Source organism: Coregonus clupeaformis, chromosome 34 (assembly GCF_020615455.1).
Source record: "Coregonus clupeaformis isolate EN_2021a chromosome 34, ASM2061545v1, whole genome shotgun sequence".
Classification (NCBI taxonomy): Eukaryota; Metazoa; Chordata; class Actinopteri; order Salmoniformes; family Salmonidae; genus Coregonus; species Coregonus clupeaformis.
In genome coordinates, this window is record NC_059225.1 from 34,166,783 (window position 1) to 34,188,470 (window position 21,688).

Here is a 21,688-nt window from a genome sequence, read left to right on the forward strand (position 1 = left end):
TAACTTAAATATCACATTTACACTTTCCGAATGCACTGTACAGTTGACAGGGGCAGCTCTAGCAGGGCAGAAATTTGACAAACTGACTTGTTGGAAAGGTAGTATCCTATGACGGTGCCACATTGAAAGTCAATGAGCTTTTCAGTAAGGCCATTCTACTGACAATGTTTGTCTATGGAGATTGAATGGCTGTGTGCTCGATTTTATACACCTGTCAGCAACGAGTGCGGCTGAAATAGCCGAATCCACTAATTTGAAGGGATGTCCACATACTTTTGTATATATAGTGTATCATAATGTCGAGGTTTAATGTGGGTTAAACCTAGTTCATCATTGAAGCATCTGGTCCGGCGGACAGTATGATCTACCTAGACTACAATGAGAATCAGTTCCTACTCTGCAGTGTGTCAGGTAATACAAATTCTCAGCAGCAAGAAAGTACATATCATCATGTGGTTACAGAGAATTATCATTATTCTGGCAAAGATAAGGGAGTACTAGCATACCAGTGAGTTGAGTCCAGCCTGCAATCCCCCAGACGACCGTACAGGAGGAAGCAAAGCCTAGATAATGAAAGGTGCAGATTTTATTAGCGAGATGCACAAAAAAAATCTTAAATAACTGCAGTAGGCTAGCTACAGTACCTCATGGGTTTGTAATTTCATATCGGTTCAAATGAAAGAAGAAAGGTTTTTTTTTGTAATCATTGGGACTGTATGCTGTTTTAAAGTGAGAGTGGACTCACCAGTTATGTCAACACACATGGCCTCAACAGCCATTCTACCTCCCCATAATGGCATGGAGAAAGCTTATTCATGGTCTTGATGTAATAACTCACCACTGAAGGTAGTTCTATTCCTTAATGAACCTTCTCTGAATTCCTATTGATAGAGAGATATAGAAAATGTTTAGGTGTAAGGAGTGACAATATCTATAGAAAAACAGGTCAGATTGAGGTTGACCTGTATCTATAGGCATGCAGTATGAGTCTCGGCTTTTGTTACGTTACAGCCTTATTCTAAAATGTATTAAATAGTTTTTTCACCTCATCAATCTACACACAATACCCTATAATGACAAAGCAAATACAGTTTCTTAGCAATTTTTGCAAATGTATTTAAAAAATGTAACTTAAATATCACATTTACACTTTCCGAATGCACTGTACAGTTGACCGGGGCAGGTCTAGCAGAGCAGAAATTTGACGAACTGACTTTTTGGAAAGGTAGCATCCTATGACGGTGCCACATTGAAAGTCAATGAGCTTTTCAGTAAGGCCATTCTACTGACAATGTTTGTCTATGGAGATTGAATGGCTGTGTGCTCGATTTTATACACCTGTCAGCAACGAGGTCGGCTGAAATAGCCGAATCCACTAATTTGAAGCGATGTCCACATACTTTTGTATTTATAGTGTATCATCATGTCGAGGTTTAATGTGGGTTAAACCTAGTTCATCATTGAAGCATCTGGTCCGGCGGACAGTATGATCTAACTAGACTACAACGAGAATTAGTTCCTACTCTGCAGTGTGTCAGGTAATAAAAATTCTCAGCAGCAAGAAAGTACATATCATCATGTGGTTACAGAGAATTATCATTATTCTGTCAAAGATAAGGGAGTACTAGCATACCAGTGAGTTGAGTCCAGCCTGCAATCCCCCAGACGACCGTACAGGAGGAAGCAAAGCCTAAATAATGAAAGGTGCAGATTTTATTAGCGAGATGCACAAAAAAATCTTAAATAACTGCAGTAGGCTAGCTACAGTACCTCATGGGTTTGTAATTTCATATCGGTTCAAATAGAATGCCAGGTTTTTTTGTAATCATTGGGACTGTATGCTGTTTTAAAGTGAGAGTGGACTCACCAGTTATGTCAACACACATGGCCTCAACAGCCATTCTACCTCCCCATAATGGCATGGAGAAAGCTTATTCATGGTCTTGATGTAATAACTCACCACTGAAGGTAGTTCTATTCCTTAATGAACCTTCTCTGAATTCCTATTGATAGAGAGATATAGAAAATGTTTAGGTGTAAGGAGTGACAATATCTATAGAAAAACAGGTCAGATTGAGGTTGACCTGTATCTATAGGCATGCAGTATGAGTCTCGGCTTTTGTTACGTTACAGCCTTATTCTAAAATGGATTAAATCGTTTTTTTCACCTCATCAATCTACACACAATACCCAATAATGACAAAGCAAATACAGTTTCTTAGCAATTTTTGCAAATGTATTTAAAAAATGTAACTTAAATATCACATTTACACTTTCCGAATGCACTGTACAGTTGACCGGGGCAGCTCTAGCAGGGCAGAAATTTGACAAACTGACTTGTTGGAAAGGTAGTATCCTATGACGGTGCCACATTGAAAGTCAATGAGCTTTTCAGTAAGGCCATTCTACTGACAATGTTTGTCTATGGAGATTGAATGGCTGTGTGCTCGATTTTATACACCTGTCAGCAACGAGTGCGGCTGAAATAGCCGAATCCACTAATTTGAAGGGATGTCCACATACTTTTGTATATATAGTGTATCATAATGTCGAGGTTTAATGTGGGTTAAACCTAGTTCATCATTGAAGCATCTGGTCCGGCGGACAGTATGATCTACCTAGACTACAACGAGAATCAGTTCCTACTCTGCAGTGTGTCAGGTAATACAAATTCTCAGCAGCAAGAAAGTACATATCATCATGTGGTTACAGAGAATTATCATTATTCTGGCAAAGAATAAGGGAGTACTAGCATACCAGTGATTTGAGTCCAGCCTGCAATCCCCCAGACGACCGTACAGGAGGAAGCAAAGCCTAGATAATGAAAGGTGCAGATTTTATTAGCGAGATGCACAAAAAAATCTTAAATAACTGCAGTAGGCTAACTACAGTACCTCATGGGTTTGTAATTTCATATCGGTTCAAATGAAAGAAAAAGGTTTTTTTTGTAATCATTGGGACTGTATGCTGTTTTAAAGTGAGAGTGGACTCACCAGTTATGTCAACACACATGGCCTCAACAGCCATTCTACTTCCCCATAATGGCATGGAGAAAGCTTATTCATGGTCTTGATGTAATAACTCACCACTGAAGGTAGTTCTATTCCTTAATGAACCTTCTCTGAATTCCTATTGATAGAGAGATATAGAAAATGTTTAGGTGTAAGGAGTGACAATATCTATAGAAAAACAGGTCAGATTGAGGTTGACCTGTATCTATAGAGCTGCAGTATGAGTCTCGGCTTTTGTTACGTTACAGCCTTATTCTAAAATGGATTAAATAGTTTTTTTCACCTCATCAATCTACACACAATACCCAATAATGACAAAGCAAATACAGTTTCTTAGCAATTTTTGCAAATGTATTTAAAAAATGTAACTTAAATATCACATTTACACTTTCCGAATGCACTGTACAGTTGACCGGGGCAGCTCTAGCAGGGCAGAAATTTGACAAACTGACTTGTTGGAAAGGTAGCATCCTATGATGGTGCCACATTGAAAGTCAATGAGCTTTTCAGTAAGGCCATTCTACTGACAATGTTTGTCTATGGAGATTGAATGGCTGTGTGCTCGATTTTATACACCTGTCAGCAACGAGTGCGGCTGAAATAGCCGAATCCACTAATTTGAAGCGATGTCCACATACTTTTGTATTTATAGTGTATCATCATGTCGAGGTTTAATGTGGGTTAAACCTAGTTCATCATTGAAGCATCTGGTCCGGCGGACAGTATGATCTAACTAGACTACAACGAGAATCAGTTCCTACTCTGCAGTGTGTCAGGTAATAAAATTCTCAGCAGCAAGAAAGTACATATCATCATGTGGTTACAGAGAATTATCATTATTCTGTCAAAGATAAGGGAGTACTAGCATACCAGTGAGTTGAGTCCAGCCTGCAATCCCCCAGACGACCGTACAGGAGGAAGCAAAGCCTAAATAATGAAAGGTGCAGATTTTATTAGCGAGATGCACAAAAAAATCTTAAATAACTGCAGTAGGCTAGCTACAGTACCTCATGGGTTTGTAATTTCACATCGGTTCAAATAAGAATGCCAGGTTTTTTTTGTAATCATTGGGACTGTATGCTGTTTTAAAGTGAGAGTGGACTCACCAGTTATGTCAACACACATGGCCTCAACAGCCATTCTACCTCCCCATAATGGCATGGAGAAAGCTTATTCATGGTCTTGATGTAATAACTCACCACTGAAGGTAGTTCTATTCCTTAATGAAACTTCTCTGAATTCCTATTGATAGAGAGATATAGAAAATGTTTAGGTGTAAGGAGTGACAATATCTATAGAAAAACAGGTCAGATTGAGGTTGACCTGTATCTATAGGCATGCAGTATGAGTCTCGGCTTTTGTTACGTTACAGCCTTATTCTAAAATGGATTAAATCGTTTTTTTCACCTCATCAATCTACACACAATACCCAATAATGACAAAGCAAATACAGTTTCTTAGCAATTTTTGCAAATGTATTTAAAAAATGTAACTTAAATATCACATTTACACTTTCCGAATGCACTGTACAGTTGACCGGGGCAGCTCTAGCAGGGCAGAAATTTGACGAACTGACTTGTTGGAAAGGTAGCATCCTATGATGGTGCCACATTGAAAGTCAATGAGCTTTTCAGTAAGGCCATTCTACTGACAATGTTTGTCTATGGAGATTGAATGGCTGTGTGCTCGATTTTATACACCTGTCAGCAACGAGGTCGGCTGAAATAGCCGAATCCACTAATTTGAAGCGATGTCCACATACTTTTGTATTTATAGTGTATCATCATGTCGAGGTTTAATGTGGGTTAAACCTAGTTCATCATTGAAGCATCTGGTCCGGCGGACAGTATGATCTAACTAGACTACAACGAGAATTAGTTCCTACTCTGCAGTGTGTCAGGTAATAAAAATTCTCAGCAGCAAGAAAGTACATATCATCATGTGGTTACAGAGAATTATCATTATTCTGTCAAAGATAAGGGAGTACTAGCATACCAGTGAGTTGAGTCCAGCCTGCAATCCCCCAGACGACCGTACAGGAGGAAGCAAAGCCTAAATAATGAAAGGTGCAGATTTTATTAGCGAGATGCACAAAAAAATCTTAAATAACTGCAGTAGGCTAGCTACAGTACCTCATGGGTTTGTAATTTCATATCGGTTCAAATAGAATGCCAGGTTTTTTTTGTAATCATTGGGACTGTATGCTGTTTTAAAGTGAGAGTGGACTCACCAGTTATGTCAACACACATGGCCTCAACAGCCATTCTACCTCCCCATAATGGCATGGAGAAAGCTTATTCATGGTCTTGATGTAATAACTCACCACTGAAGGTAGTTCTATTCCTTAATGAACCTTCTCTGAATTCCTATTGATAGAGAGATATAGAAAATGTTTAGGTGTAAGGAGTGACAATATCTATAGAAAAACAGGTCAGATTGAGGTTGACCTGTATCTATAGGCATGCAGTATGAGTCTCGGCTTTTGTTACGTTACAGCCTTATTCTAAAATGGATTAAATCGTTTTTTTCACCTCATCAATCTACACACAATACCCAATAATGACAAAGCAAATACAGTTTCTTAGCAATTTTTGCAAATGTATTTAAAAAATGTAACTTAAATATCACATTTACACTTTCCGAATGCACTGTACAGTTGACCGGGGCAGCTCTAGCAGGGCAGAAATTTGACAAACTGACTTGTTGGAAAGGTAGTATCCTATGACGGTGCCACATTGAAAGTCAATGAGCTTTTCAGTAAGGCCATTCTACTGACAATGTTTGTCTATGGAGATTGAATGGCTGTGTGCTCGATTTTATACACCTGTCAGCAACGAGTGCGGCTGAAATAGCCGAATCCACTAATTTGAAGGGATGTCCACATACTTTTGTATATATAGTGTATCATCATGTCGAGGTTTAATGTGGGTTAAACCTAGTTCATCATTGAAGCATCTGGTCCGGCAGACAGTATGATCTAACTAGACTACAACGAGAATTAGTTCCTACTCTGCAGTGTGTCAGGTAATAAAAATTCTCAGCAGCAAGAAAGTACATATCATCATGTGGTTACAGAGAATTATCATTATTCTGGCAAAGATAAGGGAGTACTAGCATACCAGTGAGTTGAGTCCAGCCTGCAATCCCCCAGACGACCGTACAGGAGGAAGCAAAGCCTAGATAATGAAAGGTGCAGATTTTATTAGCGAGATGCACAAAAAAATCTTAAATAACTGCAGTAGGCTAGCTACAGTACCTCATGGGTTTGTAATTTCATATCGGTTCAAATGAAAGACAAGGTTTTTTTTGTAATCATTGGGACTGTATGCTGTTTTAAAGTGAGAGTGGACTCACCAGTTATGTCAACACACATGGCCTCAACAGCCATTCTACTTCCCCATAATGGCATGGAGAAAGCTTATTCATGGTCTTGATGTAATAACTCACCACTGAAGGTAGTTCTATTCCTTAATGAACCTTCTCTGAATTCCTATTGATAGAGAGATATAGAAAATGTTTAGGTGTAAGGAGTGACAATATCTATAGAAAAACAGGTCAGATTGAGGTTGACCTGTATCTATAGGCATGCAGTATGAGTCTCGGCTTTTGTTACGTTACAGCCTTATTCTAAAATGGATTAAATCGTTTTTTTCACCTCATCAATCTACACACAATACCCAATAATGACAAAGCAAATACAGTTTCTTAGCAATTTTTGCAAATGTATTTAAAAAATGTAACTTAAATATCACATTTACACTTTCCGAATGCACTGTACAGTTGACCGGGGCAGGTCTAGCAGGGCAGAAATTTGACGAACTGACTTGTTGGAAAGGTAGCATCCTATGATGGTGCCACATTGAAAGTCAATGAGCTTTTCAGTAAGGCCATTCTACTGACAATGTTTGTCAATGGAGATTGAATGGCTGTGTGCTCGATTTTATACACCTGTCAGCAACGAGTGCGGCTGAAATAGCCGAATCCACTAATTTGAAGGGATGTCCACATACTTTTGTATATATAGTGTATCATCATGTCGAGGTTTAATGTGGGTTAAACCTTGTTCATCATTGAAGCATCTGGTCCGGCAGACAGTATGATCTAACTAGACTACAACGAGAATCAGTTCCTACTCTGCAGTGTGTCAGGTAATACAAATTCTCAGCAGCAAGAAAGTACATATCATCATGTGGTTACAGAGAATTATCATTATTCTGGCAAAGATAAGGGAGTACTAGCATACCAGTGAGTTGAGTCCAGCCTGCAATCCCCCAGACGACCGTACAGGAGGAAGCAAAGCCTAGATAATGAAAGGTGCAGATTTTATTAGCGAGATGCACAAAAAAATCTTAAATAACTGCAGTAGGCTAGCTACAGTACCTCATGGGTTTGTAATTTCATATCGGTTCAAATGAAGAATGAAAGGTTTTTTTGTAATCATTGGGACTGTATGCTGTTTTAAAGTGAGAGTGGACTCACCAGTTATGTCAACACACATGGCCTCAACAGCCATTCTACCTCCCCATAATGGCATGGAGAAAGCTTATTCATGGTCTTGATGTAATAACTCACCACTGAAGGTAGTTCTATTCCTTAATGAACCTTCTCTGAATTCCTATTGATAGAGAGATATAGAAAATGTTTAGGTGTAAGGAGTGACAATATCTATAGAAAAACAGGTCAGATTGAGGTTGACCTGTATCTATAGGCATGCAGTATGAGTCTCGGCTTTTGTTACGTTACAGCCTTATTCTAAAATGGATTAAATAGTTTTTTTCACCTCATCAATCTACACACAATACCCAATAATGACAAAGCAAATACAGTTTCTTAGCAATTTTTGCAAATGTATTTAAAAAATGTAACTTAAATATCACATTTACACTTTCCGAATGCACTGTACAGTTGACCGGGGCAGCTCTAGCAGGGCACAAATTTGACGAACTGACTTGTTGGAAAGGTAGCATCCTATGACGGTGCCACATTGAAAGTCAATGAGCTTTTCAGTAAGGCCATTCTACTGACAATGTTTGTCTATGGAGATTGAATGGCTGTGTGCTCGATTTTATACACCTGTCAGCAACGAGTGCGGCTGAAATAGCCGAATCCACTAATTTGAAGGGATGTCCACATACTTTTGTATATATAGTGTATCATCATGTCGAGGTTTAATGTGGGTTAAACCTAGTTCATCATTGAAGCATCTGGTCCGGCAGACAGTATGATCTAACTAGACTACAACGAGAATTAGTTCCTACTCTGCAGTGTGTCAGGTAATAAAAATTCTCAGCAGCAAGAAAGTACATATCATCATGTGGTTACAGAGAATTATCATTATTCTGGCAAAGATAAGGGAGTACTAGCATACCAGTGAGTTGAGTCCAGCCTGCAATCCCCCAGACGACCGTACAGGAGGAAGCAAAGCCTAAATAATGAAAGGTGCAGATTTTATTAGCGAGATGCACAAAAAAATCTTAAATAACTGCAGTAGGCTAGCTACAGTACCTCATGGGTTTGTAATTTCATATCGGTTCAAATAGAATGCCAGGTTTTTTTTGTAATCATTGGGACTGTATGCTGTTTTAAAGTGAGAGTGGACTCACCAGTTATGTCAACACACATGGCCTCAACAGCCATTCTACTTCCCCATAATGGCATGGAGAAAGCTTATTCATGGTCTTGATGTAATAACTCACCACTGAAGGTAGTTCTATTCCTTAATGAACCTTCTCTGAATTCCTATTGATAGAGAGATATAGAAAATGTTTAGGTGTAAGGAGTGACAATATCTATAGAAAAACAGGTCAGATTGAGGTTGACCTGTATCTATAGGCATGCAGTATGAGTCTCGGCTTTTGTTACGTTACAGCCTTATTCTAAAATGGATTAAATCGTTTTTTTCACCTCATCAATCTACACACAATACCCAATAATGACAAAGCAAATACAGTTTCTTAGCAATTTTTGCAAATGTATTTAAAAAATGTAACTTAAATATCACATTTACACTTTCCGAATGCACTGTACAGTTGACCGGGGCAGCTCTAGCAGGGCAGAAATTTGACAAACTGACTTGTTGGAAAGGTAGTATCCTATGACGGTGCCACATTGAAAGTCAATGAGCTTTTCAGTAAGGCCATTCTACTGACAATGTTTGTCTATGGAGATTGAATGGCTGTGTGCTCGATTTTATACACCTGTCAGCAACGAGTGCGGCTGAAATAGCCGAATCCACTAATTTGAAGGGATGTCCACATACTTTTGTATATATAGTGTATCATAATGTCGAGGTTTAATGTGGGTTAAACCTAGTTCATCATTGAAGCATCTGGTCCGGCGGACAGTATGATCTACCTAGACTACAACGAGAATCAGTTCCTACTCTGCAGTGTGTCAGGTAATACAAATTCTCAGCAGCAAGAAAGTACATATCATCATGTGGTTACAGAGAATTATCATTATTCTGGCAAAGATAAGGGAGTACTAGCATACCAGTGAGTTGAGTCCAGCCTGCAATCCCCCAGACGACCGTACAGGAGGAAGCAAAGCCTAGATAATGAAAGGTGCAGATTTTATTAGCGAGATGCACAAAAAAATCTTAAATAACTGCAGTAGGCTAGCTACAGTACCTCATGGGTTTGTAATTTCATATCGGTTCAAATGAAAGAAAAAGGTTTTTTTTGTAATCATTGGGACTGTATGCTGTTTTAAAGTGAGAGTGGACTCACCAGTTATGTCAACACACATGGCCTCAACAGCCATTCTACCTCCCCATAATGGCATGGAGAAAGCTTATTCATGGTCTTGATGTAATAACTCACCACTGAAGGTAGTTCTATTCCTTAATGAACCTTCTCTGAATTCCTATTGATAGAGAGATATAGAAAATGTTTAGGTGTAAGGAGTGACAATATCTATAGAAAAACAGGTCAGATTGAGGTTGACCTGTATCTATAGGCATGCAGTATGAGTCTCGGCTTTTGTTACGTTACAGCCTTATTCTAAAATGGATTAAATAGTTTTTTTCACCTCATCAATCTACACACAATACCCAATAATGACAAAGCAAATACAGTTTCTTAGCAATTTTTGCAAATGTATTTAAAAAATGTAACTTAAATATCACATTTACACTTTCCGAATGCACTGTACAGTTGACCGGGGCAGGTCTAGCAGGGCACAAATTTGACGAACTGACTTGTTGGAAAGGTAGCATCCTATGATGGTGCCACATTGAAAGTCAATGAGCTTTTCAGTAAGGCCATTCTACTGACAATGTTTGTCTATGGAGATTGAATGGCTGTGTGCTCGATTTTATACACCTGTCTGCAACGAGTGCGGCTGAAATAGCCGAATCCACTAATTTGAAGGGATGTCCACATACTTTTGTATATATAGTGTATCATAATGTCGAGGTTTAATGTGGGTTAAACGTAGTTCATCATTGAAGCATCTGGTCCGGCGGACAGTATGATCTACCTAGACTACAACGAGAATCAGTTCCTACTCTGCAGTGTGTCAGGTAATACAAATTCTCAGCAGCAAGAAAGTACATATCATCATGTGGTTACAGAGAAGTATCATTATTCTGTCAAAGATAAGGGAGTACTAGCATACCAGTGAGTTGAGTCCAGCCTGCAATCCCCCAGACGACCGTACAGGAGGAAGCAAAGCCTAAATAATGAAAGGTGCAGATTTTATTAGCGAGATGCACAAAGAAATCTTAAATAACTGCAGTAGGCTAGCTACAGTACCTCATGGGTTTGTAATTTCATATCGGTTCAAATAGAATGCCAGGTTTTTTTTGTAATCATTGGGACTGTATGCTGTTTTAAAGTGAGAGTGGACTCACCAGTTATGTCAACACACATGGCCTCAACAGCCATTCTACCTCCCCATAATGGCATGGAGAAAGCTTATTCATGGTCTTGATGTAATAACTCACCACTGAAGGTAGTTCTATTCCTTAATGAACCTTCTCTGAATTCCTATTGATAGAGAGATATAGAAAATGTTTAGGTGTAAGGAGTGACAATATCTATAGAAAAACAGGTCAGATTGAGGTTGACCTGTATCTATAGGCATGCAGTATGAGTCTCGGCTTTTGTTACGTTACAGCCTTATTCTAAAATGGATTAAATCGTTTTTTTCACCTCATCAATCTACACACAATACCCAATAATGACAAAGCAAATACAGTTTCTTAGCAATTTTTGCAAATGTATTTAAAAAATGTAACTTAAATATCACATTTACACTTTCCGAATGCACTGTACAGTTGACCGGGGCAGGTCTAGCAGGGCACAAATTTGACGAACTGACTTGTTGGAAAGGTAGTATCCTATGACGGTGCCACATTGAAAGTCAATGAGCTTTTCAGTAAGGCCATTCTACTGACAATGTTTGTCTATGGAGATTGAATGGCTGTGTGCTCGATTTTATACACCTGTCTGCAACGAGTGCGGCTGAAATAGCCGAATCCACTAATTTGAAGGGATGTCCACATACTTTTGTATATATAGTGTATCATCATGTCGAGGTTTAATGTGGGTTAAACCTTGTTCATCATTGAAGCATCTGGTCCGGCAGACAGTATGATCTAACTAGACTACAACGAGAATTAGTTCCTACTCTGCAGTGTCAGGTAATAAAAATTCTCAGCAGCAAGAAAGTACATATCATCATGTGGTTACAGAGAATTATCATTATTCTGTCAAAGATAAGGGAGTACTAGCATACCAGTGAGTTGAGTCCAGCCTGCAATCCCCCAGACGACCGTACAGGAGGAAGCAAAGCCTAAATAATGAAAGGTGCAGATTTTATTAGCGAGATGCACAAAAAAATCTTAAATAACTGCAGTAGGCTAGCTACAGTACCTCATGGGTTTGTAATTTCACATCGGTTCAAATAGAATGCCAGGTTTTTTTTGTAATCATTGGGACTGTATGCTGTTTTAAAGTGAGAGTGGACTCACCAGTTATGTCAACACACATGGCCTCAACAGCCATTCTACCTCCCCATAATGGCATGGAGAAAGCTTATTCATGGTCTTGATGTAATAACTCACCACTGAAGGTAGTTCTATTCCTTAATGAACCTTCTCTGAATTCCTATTGATAGAGATATATAGAAAATGTTTAGGTGTAAGGAGTGACAATATCTATAGAAAAACAGGTCAGATTGAGGTTGACCTGTATCTATAGGCATGCAGTATGAGTCTCGGCTTTTGTTACGTTACAGCCTTATTCTAAAATGGATTAAATCGTTTTTTTCACCTCATCAATCTACACACAATACCCAATAATGACAAAGCAAATACAGTTTCTTAGCAATTTTTGCAAATGTATTTAAAAAATGTAACTTAAATATCACATTTACACTTTCCGAATGCACTGTACAGTTGACCGGGGCAGGTCTAGCAGGGCACAAATTTGACGAACTGACTTGTTGGAAAGGTAGTATCCTATGACGGTGCCACATTGAAAGTCAATGAGCTTTTCAGTAAGGCCATTCTACTGACAATGTTTGTCTATGGAGATTGAATGGCTGTGTGCTCGATTTTATACACCTGTCAGCAACGAGTGCGGCTGAAATAGCCGAATCCACTAATTTGAAGCGATGTCCACATACTTTTGTATATATAGTGTATCATAATGTCGAGGTTTAATGTGGGTTAAACCTAGTTCATCATTGAAGCATCTGGTCCGGCGGACAGTATGATCTAACTAGACTACAACGAGAATCAGTTCCTACTCTGCAGTGTGTCAGGTAATAAAAATTCTCAGCAGCAAGAAAGTACATATCATCATGTGGTTACAGAGAATTATCATTATTCTGGCAAAGATAAGGGAGTACTAGCATACCAGTGAGTTGAGTCCAGCCTGCAATCCCCCAGACGACCGTACAGGAGGAAGCAAAGCCTAGATAATGAAAGGTGCAGATTTTATTAGCGAGATGCACAAAAAAATCTTAAATAACTGCAGTAGGCTAGCTACAGTACCTCATGGGTTTGTAATTTCATATCGGTTCAAATAGAAAGCCAGGTTTTTTTTGTAATCATTGGGACTGTATGCTGTTTTAAAGTGAGAGTGGACTCACCAGTTATGTCAACACACATGGCCTCAACAGCCATTCTACCTCCCCATAATGGCATGGAGAAAGCTTATTCATGGTCTTGATGTAATAACTCACCACTGAAGGTAGTTCTATTCCTTAATGAACCTTCTCTGAATTCCTATTGATAGAGAGATATAGAAAATGTTTAGGTGTAAGGAGTGACAATATCTATAGAAAAACAGGTCAGATTGAGGTTGACCTGTATCTATAGGCATGCAGTATGAGTCTCGGCTTTTGTTACGTTACAGCCTTATTCTAAAATGGATTAAATCGTTTTTTTCACCTCATCAATCTACACACAATACCCAATAATGACAAAGCAAATACAGTTTCTTAGCAATTTTTGCAAATGTATTTAAAAAATGTAACTTAAATATCACATTTACACTTTCCGAATGCACTGTACAGTTGACCGGGGCAGGTCTAGCAGGGCAGAAATTTGACAAACTGACTTGTTGGAAAGGTAGCATCCTATGACGGTGCCGCATTGAAAGTCAATGAGCTTTTCAGTAAGGCCATTCTACTGACAATGTTTGTCTATGGAGATTGAATGGCTGTGTGCTCGATTTTATACACCTGTCAGCAACGAGGTCGGCTGAAATAGCCGAATCCACTAATTTGAAGCGATGTCCACATACTTTTGTATTTATAGTGTATCATCATGTCGAGGTTTAATGTGGGTTAAACCTAGTTCATCATTGAAGCATCTGGTCCGGCGGACAGTATGATCTAACTAGACTACAACGAGAATTAGTTCCTACTCTGCAGTGTGTCAGGTAATAAAAATTCTCAGCAGCAAGAAAGTACATATCATCATGTGGTTACAGAGAATTATCATTATTCTGTCAAAGATAAGGGAGTACTAGCATACCAGTGAGTTGAGTCCAGCCTGCAATCCCCCAGACGACCGTACAGGAGGAAGCAAAGCCTAAATAATGAAAGGTGCAGATTTTATTAGCGAGATGCACAAAAAAATCTTAAATAACTGCAGTAGGCTAGCTACAGTACCTCATGGGTTTGTAATTTCATATCGGTTCAAATAGAATGCCAGGTTTTTTTTGTAATCATTGGGACTGTATGCTGTTTTAAAGTGAGAGTGGACTCACCAGTTATGTCAACACACATGGCCTCAACAGCCATTCTACCTCCCCATAATGGCATGGAGAAAGCTTATTCATGGTCTTGATGTAATAACTCACCACTGAAGGTAGTTCTATTCCTTAATGAACCTTCTCTGAATTCCTATTGATAGAGAGATATAGAAAATGTTTAGGTGTAAGGAGTGACAATATCTATAGAAAAACAGGTCAGATTGAGGTTGACCTGTATCTATAGGCATGCAGTATGAGTCTCGGCTTTTGTTACGTTACAGCCTTATTCTAAAATGGATTAAATCGTTTTTTTCACCTCATCAATCTACACACAATACCCAATAATGACAAAGCAAATACAGTTTCTTAGCAATTTTTGCAAATGTATTTAAAAAATGTAACTTAAATATCACATTTACACTTTCCGAATGCACTGTACAGTTGACCGGGGCAGGTCTAGCAGGGCACAAATTTGACGAACTGACTTGTTGGAAAGGTAGCATCCTATGACGGTGCCGCATTGAAAGTCAATGAGCTTTTCAGTAAGGCCATTCTACTGACAATGTTTGTCTATGGAGATTGAATGGCTGTGTGCTCGATTTTATACACCTGTCAGCAACGAGTGCGGCTGAAATAGCCGAATCCACTAATTTGAAGCGATGTCCACATACTTTTGTATTTATAGTGTATCATCATGTCGAGGTTTAATGTGGGTTAAACCTAGTTCATCATTGAAGCATCTGGTCCGGCGGACAGTATGATCTAACTAGACTACAACGAGAATTAGTTCCTACTCTGCAGTGTGTCAGGTAATAAAAATTCTCAGCAGCAAGAAAGTACATATCATCATGTGGTTACAGAGAATTATCATTATTCTGTCAAAGATAAGGGAGTACTAGCATACCAGTGAGTTGAGTCCAGCCTGCAATCCCCCAGACGACCGTACAGGAGGAAGCAAAGCCTAAATAATGAAAGGTGCAGATTTTATTAGCGAGATGCACAAAAAAATCTTAAATAACTGCAGTAGGCTAGCTACAGTACCTCATGGGTTTGTAATTTCATATCGGTTCAAATAGAATGCCAGGTTTTTTTGTAATCATTGGGACTGTATGCTGTTTTAAAGTGAGAGTGGACTCACCAGTTATGTCAACACACATGGCCTCAACAGCCATTCTACCTCCCCATAATGGCATGGAGAAAGCTTATTCATGGTCTTGATGTAATAACTCACCACTGAAGGTAGTTCTATTCCTTAATGAACCTTCTCTGAATTCCTATTGATAGAGAGATATAGAAAATGTTTAGGTGTAAGGAGTGACAATATCTATAGAAAAACAGGTCAGATTGAGGTTGACCTGTATCTATAGGCATGCAGTATGAGTCTCGGCTTTTGTTACGTTACAGCCTTATTCTAAAATGGATTAAATCGTTTTTTCACCTCATCAATCTACACACAATACCCAATAATGACAAAGCAAATACAGTTTCTTAGCAATTTTTGCAAATGTATTTAAAAATGTAACTTAAATATCACATTTACACTTTCCGAATGCACTGTACAGTTGACCGGGGCAGCTCTAGCAGGGCAGAAATTTGACAAACTGACTTGTTGGAAAGGTAGTATCCTATGACGGTGCCACATTGAAAGTCAATGAGCTTTTCAGTAAGGCCATTCTACTGACAATGTTTGTCTATGGAGATTGAATGGCTGTGTGCTCGATTTTATACACCTGTCAGCAACGAGTGCGGCTGAAATAGCCGAATCCACTAATTTGAAGGGATGTCCACATACTTTTGTATATATAGTGTATCATAATGTCGAGGTTTAATGTGGGTTAAACGTAGTTCATCATTGAAGCATCTGGTCCGGCGGACAGTATGATCTACCTAGACTACAACGAGAATCAGTTCCTACTCTGGAGTGTGTCAGGTAATACAAATTCTCAGCAGCAAGAAAGTACATATCATCATGTGGTTACAGAGAATTATCATTATTCTGGCAAAGAATAAGGGAGTACTAGCATACCAGTGATTTGAGTCCAGCCTGCAATCCCCCAGACGACCGTACAGGAGGAAGCAAAGCCTAGATAATGAAAGGTGCAGATTTTATTAGCGAGATGCACAAAAAAATCTTAAATAACTGCAGTAGGCTAGCTACAGTACCTCATGGGTTTGTAATTTCATATCGGTTCAAATGAAAGAAAATTGTTTTTTTTGTAATCATTGGGACTGTATGCTGTTTTAAAGTGAGAGTGGACTCACCAGTTATGTCAACACACATGGCCTCAACAGCCATTCTACCTCCCCATAATGGCATGGAGAAAGCTTATTCATGGTCTTGATGTAATAACTCACCACTGAAGGTAGTTCTATTCCTTAATGAACCTTCTCTGAATTCCTATTGATAGAGAGATATAGAAAATGTTTAGGTGTAAGGAGTGACAATATCTATAGAAAAACAGGTCAGATTGAGGTTGACCTGTATCTATAGGCATGCAGTATGAGTCTCGGCTTTTGTTACGTTACAGCCTTATTCTAAAATGGATTAAATCGTTTTTTTCACCTCATCAATCTACACACAATACCCAATAATGACAAAGCAAATACAGTTTCTTAGCAATTTTTGCAAATGTATTTAAAAAATGTAACTTAAATATCACATTTACACTTTCCGAATGCACTGTACAGTTGACCGGGGCAGCTCTAGCAGGGCAGAAATTTGACGAACTGACTTGTTGGAAAGGTAGCATCCTATGACGGTGCCACATTGAAAGTCAATGAGCTTTTCAGTAAGGCCATTCTACTGACAATGTTTGTCTATGGAGATTGAATGGCTGTGTGCTCGATTTTATACACCTGTCAGCAACGAGTGCGGCTGAAATAGCCGAATCCACTAATTTGAAGGGATGTCCACATACTTTTGTATTTATAGTGTATCATCATGTCGAGGTTTAATGTGGGTTAAACCTAGTTCATCATTGAAGCATCTGGTCCGGCGGACAGTATGATCTAACTAGACTACAACGAGAATTAGTTCCTACTCTGCAGTGTGTCAGGTAATACAAAATTCTCAGCAGCAAGAAAGTACATATCATCATGTGGTTACAGAGAATTATCATTATTCTGGCAAAGATAAGGGAGTACTAGCATACCAGTGAGTTGAGTCCAGCCTGCAATCCCCCAGACGACCGTACAGGAGGAAGCAAAGCCTAGATAATGAAAGGTGCAGATTTTATTAGCGAGATGCACAAAAAAATCTTAAATAACTGCAGTAGGCTAGCTACAGTACCTCATGGGTTTGTAATTTCATATCGGTTCAAATGAAAGAATGAAGGTTTTTTTTGTAATCATTGGGACTGTATGCTGTTTTAAAGTGAGAGTGGACTCACCAGTTATGTCAACACACATGGCCTCAACAGCCATTCTACCTCCCCATAATGGCATGGAGAAAGCTTATTCATGGTCTTGATGTAATAACTCACCACTGAAGGTAGTTCTATTCCTTAATGAACCTTCTCTGAATTCCTATTGATAGAGAGATATAGAAAATGTTTAGGTGTAAGGAGTGACAATATCTATAGAAAAACAGGTCAGATTGAGGTTGACCTGTATCTATAGGCATGCAGTATGAGTCTCGGCTTTTGTTACGTTACAGCCTTATTCTAAAATGGATTAAATCGTTTTTTCACCTCATCAATCTACACACAATACCCAATAATGACAAAGCAAATACAGTTTCTTAGCAATTTTTGCAAATGTATTTAAAAATGTAACTTAAATATCACATTTACACTTTCCGAATGCACTGTACAGTTGACCGGGGCAGCTCTAGCAGGGCAGAAATTTGACAAACTGACTTGTTGGAAAGGTAGTATCCTATGACGGTGCCACATTGAAAGTCAATGAGCTTTTCAGTAAGGCCATTCTACTGACAATGTTTGTCTATGGAGATTGAATGGCTGTGTGCTCGATTTTATACACCTGTCAGCAACGAGTGCGGCTGAAATAGCCGAATCCACTAATTTGAAGGGATGTCCACATACTTTTGTATTTATAGTGTATCATCATGTCGAGGTTTAATGTGGGTTAAACCTAGTTCATCATTGAAGCATCTGGTCCGGCGGACAGTATGATCTACCTAGACTACAACGAGAATCAGTTCCTACTCTGCAGTGTGTCAGGTAATACAAATTCTCAGCAGCAAGAAAGTACATATCATCATGTGGTTACAGAGAATTATCATTATTCTGGCAAAGATAAGGGAGTACTAGCATACCAGTGAGTTGAGTCCAGCCTGCAATCCCCCAGACGACCGTACAGGAGGAAGCAAAGCCTAGATAATGAAAGGTGCAGATTTTATTAGCGAGATGCACAAAAAAATCTTAAATAACTGCAGTAGGCTAGCTACAGTACCTCATGGGTTTGTAATTTCATATCGGTTCAAATGAAAGAAAAATGGTTTTTTTTGTAATCATTGGGACTGTATGCTGTTTTAAAGTGAGAGTGGACTCACCAGTTATGTCAACACACATGGCCTCAACAGCCATTCTACCTCCCCATAATGGCATGGAGAAAGCTTATTCATGGTCTTGATGTAATAACTCACCACTGAAGGTAGTTCTATTCCTTAATGAACCTTCTCTGAATTCCTATTGATAGAGAGATATAGAAAATGTTTAGGTGTAAGGAGTGACAATATCTATAGAAAAACAGGTCAGATTGAGGTTGACCTGTATCTATAGGCATGCAGTATGAGTCTCGGCTTTTGTTACGTTACAGCCTTATTCTAAAATGGATTAAATCGTTTTTTTCACCTCATCAATCTACACACAATACCCAATAATGACAAAGCAAATACAGTTTCTTAGCAATTTTTGCAAATGTATTTAAAAAATGTAACTTAAATATCACATTTACACTTTCCGAATGCACTGTACAGTTGACCGGGGCAGCTCTAGCAGGGCAGAAATTTGACAAACTGACTTGTTGGAAAGGTAGTATCCTATGATGGTGCCACATTGAAAGTCAATGAGCTTTTCAGTAAGGCCATTCTACTGACAATGTTTGTCTATGGAGATTGAATGGCTGTGTGCTCGATTTTATACACCTGTCAGCAACGAGTGCGGCTGAAATAGCCGAATCCACTAATTTGAAGGGATGTCCACATACTTTTGTATTTATAGTGTATCATCATGTCGAGGTTTAATGTGGGTTAAACCTAGTTCATCATTGAAGCATCTGGTCCGGCGGACAGTATGATCTACCTAGACTACAACGAGAATCAGTTCCTACTCTGCAGTGTGTCAGGTAATACAAATTCTCAGCAGCAAGAAAGTACATATCATCATGTGGTTACAGAGAATTATCATTATTCTGGCAAAGATAAGGGAGTACTAGCATACCAGTGAGTTGAGTCCAGCCTGCAATCCCCCAGACGACCGTACAGGAGGAAGCAAAGCCTAGATAATGAAAGGTGCAGATTTTATTAGCGAGATGCACAAAAAAATCTTAAATAACTGCAGTAGGCTAGCTACAGTACCTCATGGGTTTGTAATTTCATATCGGTTCAAATGAAAGAAAATTGTTTTTTTTGTAATCATTGGGACTGTATGCTGTTTTAAAGTGAGAGTGGACTCACCAGTTATGTCAACACACATGGCCTCAACAGCCATTCTACCTCCCCATAATGGCATGGAGAAAGCTTATTCATGGTCTTGATGTAATAACTCACCACTGAAGGTAGTTCTATTCCTTAATGAACCTTCTCTGAATTCCTATTGATAGAGAGATATAGAAAATGTTTAGGTGTAAGGAGTGACAATATCTATAGAAAAACAGGTCAGATTGAGGTTGACCTGTATCTATAGGCATGCAGTATGAGTCTCGGCTTTTGTTACGTTACAGCCTTATTCTAAAATGGATTAAATCATTTTTTTCACCTCATCAATCTACACACAATACCCAATAATGACGAAGCAAATACAGTTTCTTAGCAATTTTTGCAAATGTATTTAAAAAATGTAACTTAAATATCACATTTACACTTTCCGAATGCACTGTACAGTTGACCGGGGCAGCTCTAGCAGGGCAGAAATTTGACAAACTGACTTGTTGGAAAGGTAGTATCCTATGACGGTGCCACATTGAAAGTCAATGAGCTTTTCAGTAAGGCCATTCTACTGACAATGTTTGTCTATGGAGATTGAATGGCTGTGTGCTCGATTTTATACACCTGTCAGCAACGAGGTCGGCTGAAATAGCCGAATCCACTAATTTGAAGCGATGTCCACATACTTTTGTATTTATAGTGTATCATCATGTCGAGGTTTAATGTGGGTTAAACCTAGTTCATCATTGAAGCATCTGGTCCGGACAGTATGATCTACCTAGACTACAACGAGAATCAGTTCCTACTCTGCAGTGTCACGTGGCTCCGGGGACTGTGTATTTTGAGCCAGATTTGGTTGTGTTGTATTTGGTTGTGTTTATTGTTTGAAACAGTGGGGTGACTCCCCAATCAGTGGTAACGAGTGTCAGCTGTCGGCTCGTTATCTCTGATTGGGAGCCATATTTAAACTGTCAGTGTTCACCTTAGTGTTGTGGGTTTTTGTTCCTTTACGGTCATTGTAACTGTGGACTTCATGAATCGTTTATTGTTTTGCACTTTAGTATAATAAAGTCATCATGTTCGCTCAACACGCTGCGTATTGGTCTGCTCCTTTTGAAGACGATCGTGACAGAAAAACCCACCAAGATGGGACCAAGCAGCGTGTCCAGGAGCCATCGCCAGGGAGATCCCTCACAGATCTCCTTCGCCTCCTGGACTGGGTCAAGCCGAGTGAGGAAGAGAAGGGCTTGACATTATGGCAGAAGGGCGAGAGGCTGGCGAGGGACATGGAGACCTGGTCCACGGGTAGGAGAGACGCCCCGAAAATTTTTAGGGGGGGGCTAACGCCGTCGGACCAGCGGGAGGCCGCGATAGAGCGGCCCAGTGGGTTGCCGGAGAAGGCCGCCGGGTTACGGGGGCCACTGGTCGAAGAGGGGATGGAGGAAGTAGAGGCACGGCGAGAGGTACTGGCGTGTGTTGCCAGTCCGGTCCGGCCCGTTCCAGATCCCGGTGTAGGACCAGTGGTGTGTGTCCCCAGTACAGTCCGGCCCATCCAAGTTTCCCGCACCAAGCCAGTGGTGTGCGTCGTCAGTCCGGCACGGCCCGTGCCTGCTCTCCGCATCAAGCCTGTGGTGCGTCTCGTCAGCCCGGCTCTGCCCGTTCCTGCTCTCCGCACCAGGTCTGTGGTGCACGTCGCCAGCCCAGTCCGGCCCATTCCTGCCACTCGTACCAAGTCAAGGGTGCGAGTCGTCAGCCGGATTCAGCCCATTCTGCTACTCGCACCAAGCCAAGGGTGCGAGTCGTCAGCCTGATTCAGCCCATTCCTGCTACTCGCACCAAGCCAAGGGTGCGAGTCGTCAGAC

The 21,688-nt window shown here is 39.7% G+C and overlaps 1 long non-coding RNA gene across 8 annotated transcripts in view; it reads right to left on the reverse strand.

The window, feature by feature from the left end:
• The window catches only part of LOC121550049, a 28,764-nt gene extending 8,735 nt beyond the window's left edge, over positions 1-20,029 (reverse strand). For 2 of the 8 annotated variants that reach the window (XR_006657759.1, XR_006657760.1), the window contains exons 1-36: positions 19,950-20,029; positions 19,621-19,677; positions 18,825-18,867; positions 18,495-18,551; positions 17,701-17,743; positions 17,371-17,427; positions 16,574-16,616; positions 16,245-16,301; positions 15,450-15,492; positions 15,123-15,179; positions 14,327-14,369; positions 13,999-14,055; positions 13,203-13,245; positions 12,875-12,931; positions 12,079-12,121; positions 11,751-11,807; positions 10,957-10,999; positions 10,629-10,685; positions 9,833-9,875; positions 9,504-9,560; positions 8,708-8,750; positions 8,380-8,436; positions 7,584-7,626; positions 7,255-7,311; positions 6,459-6,501; positions 6,131-6,187; positions 5,335-5,377; positions 5,007-5,063; positions 4,211-4,253; positions 3,882-3,938; positions 3,087-3,129; positions 2,758-2,814; positions 1,961-2,003; positions 1,634-1,690; positions 839-881; positions 507-563 (exon numbers count right to left, since the gene is read on the reverse strand). This is a non-coding gene — a long non-coding RNA (uncharacterized LOC121550049). The remainder of the gene's footprint in view (positions 1-506; positions 564-838; positions 882-1,633; positions 1,691-1,960; positions 2,004-2,757; positions 2,815-3,086; positions 3,130-3,881; positions 3,939-4,210; positions 4,254-5,006; positions 5,064-5,334; positions 5,378-6,130; positions 6,188-6,458; positions 6,502-7,254; positions 7,312-7,583; positions 7,627-8,379; positions 8,437-8,707; positions 8,751-9,503; positions 9,561-9,832; positions 9,876-10,628; positions 10,686-10,956; positions 11,000-11,750; positions 11,808-12,078; positions 12,122-12,874; positions 12,932-13,202; positions 13,246-13,998; positions 14,056-14,326; positions 14,370-15,122; positions 15,180-15,449; positions 15,493-16,244; positions 16,302-16,573; positions 16,617-17,370; positions 17,428-17,700; positions 17,744-18,494; positions 18,552-18,824; positions 18,868-19,620; positions 19,678-19,949) is intronic. The other 6 variants (XR_006657763.1, XR_006657762.1, XR_006657766.1 and 3 more) reach the window with 6 other exon arrangements.
• Between the last annotated feature and the right edge of the window lie 1,659 nt (positions 20,030-21,688).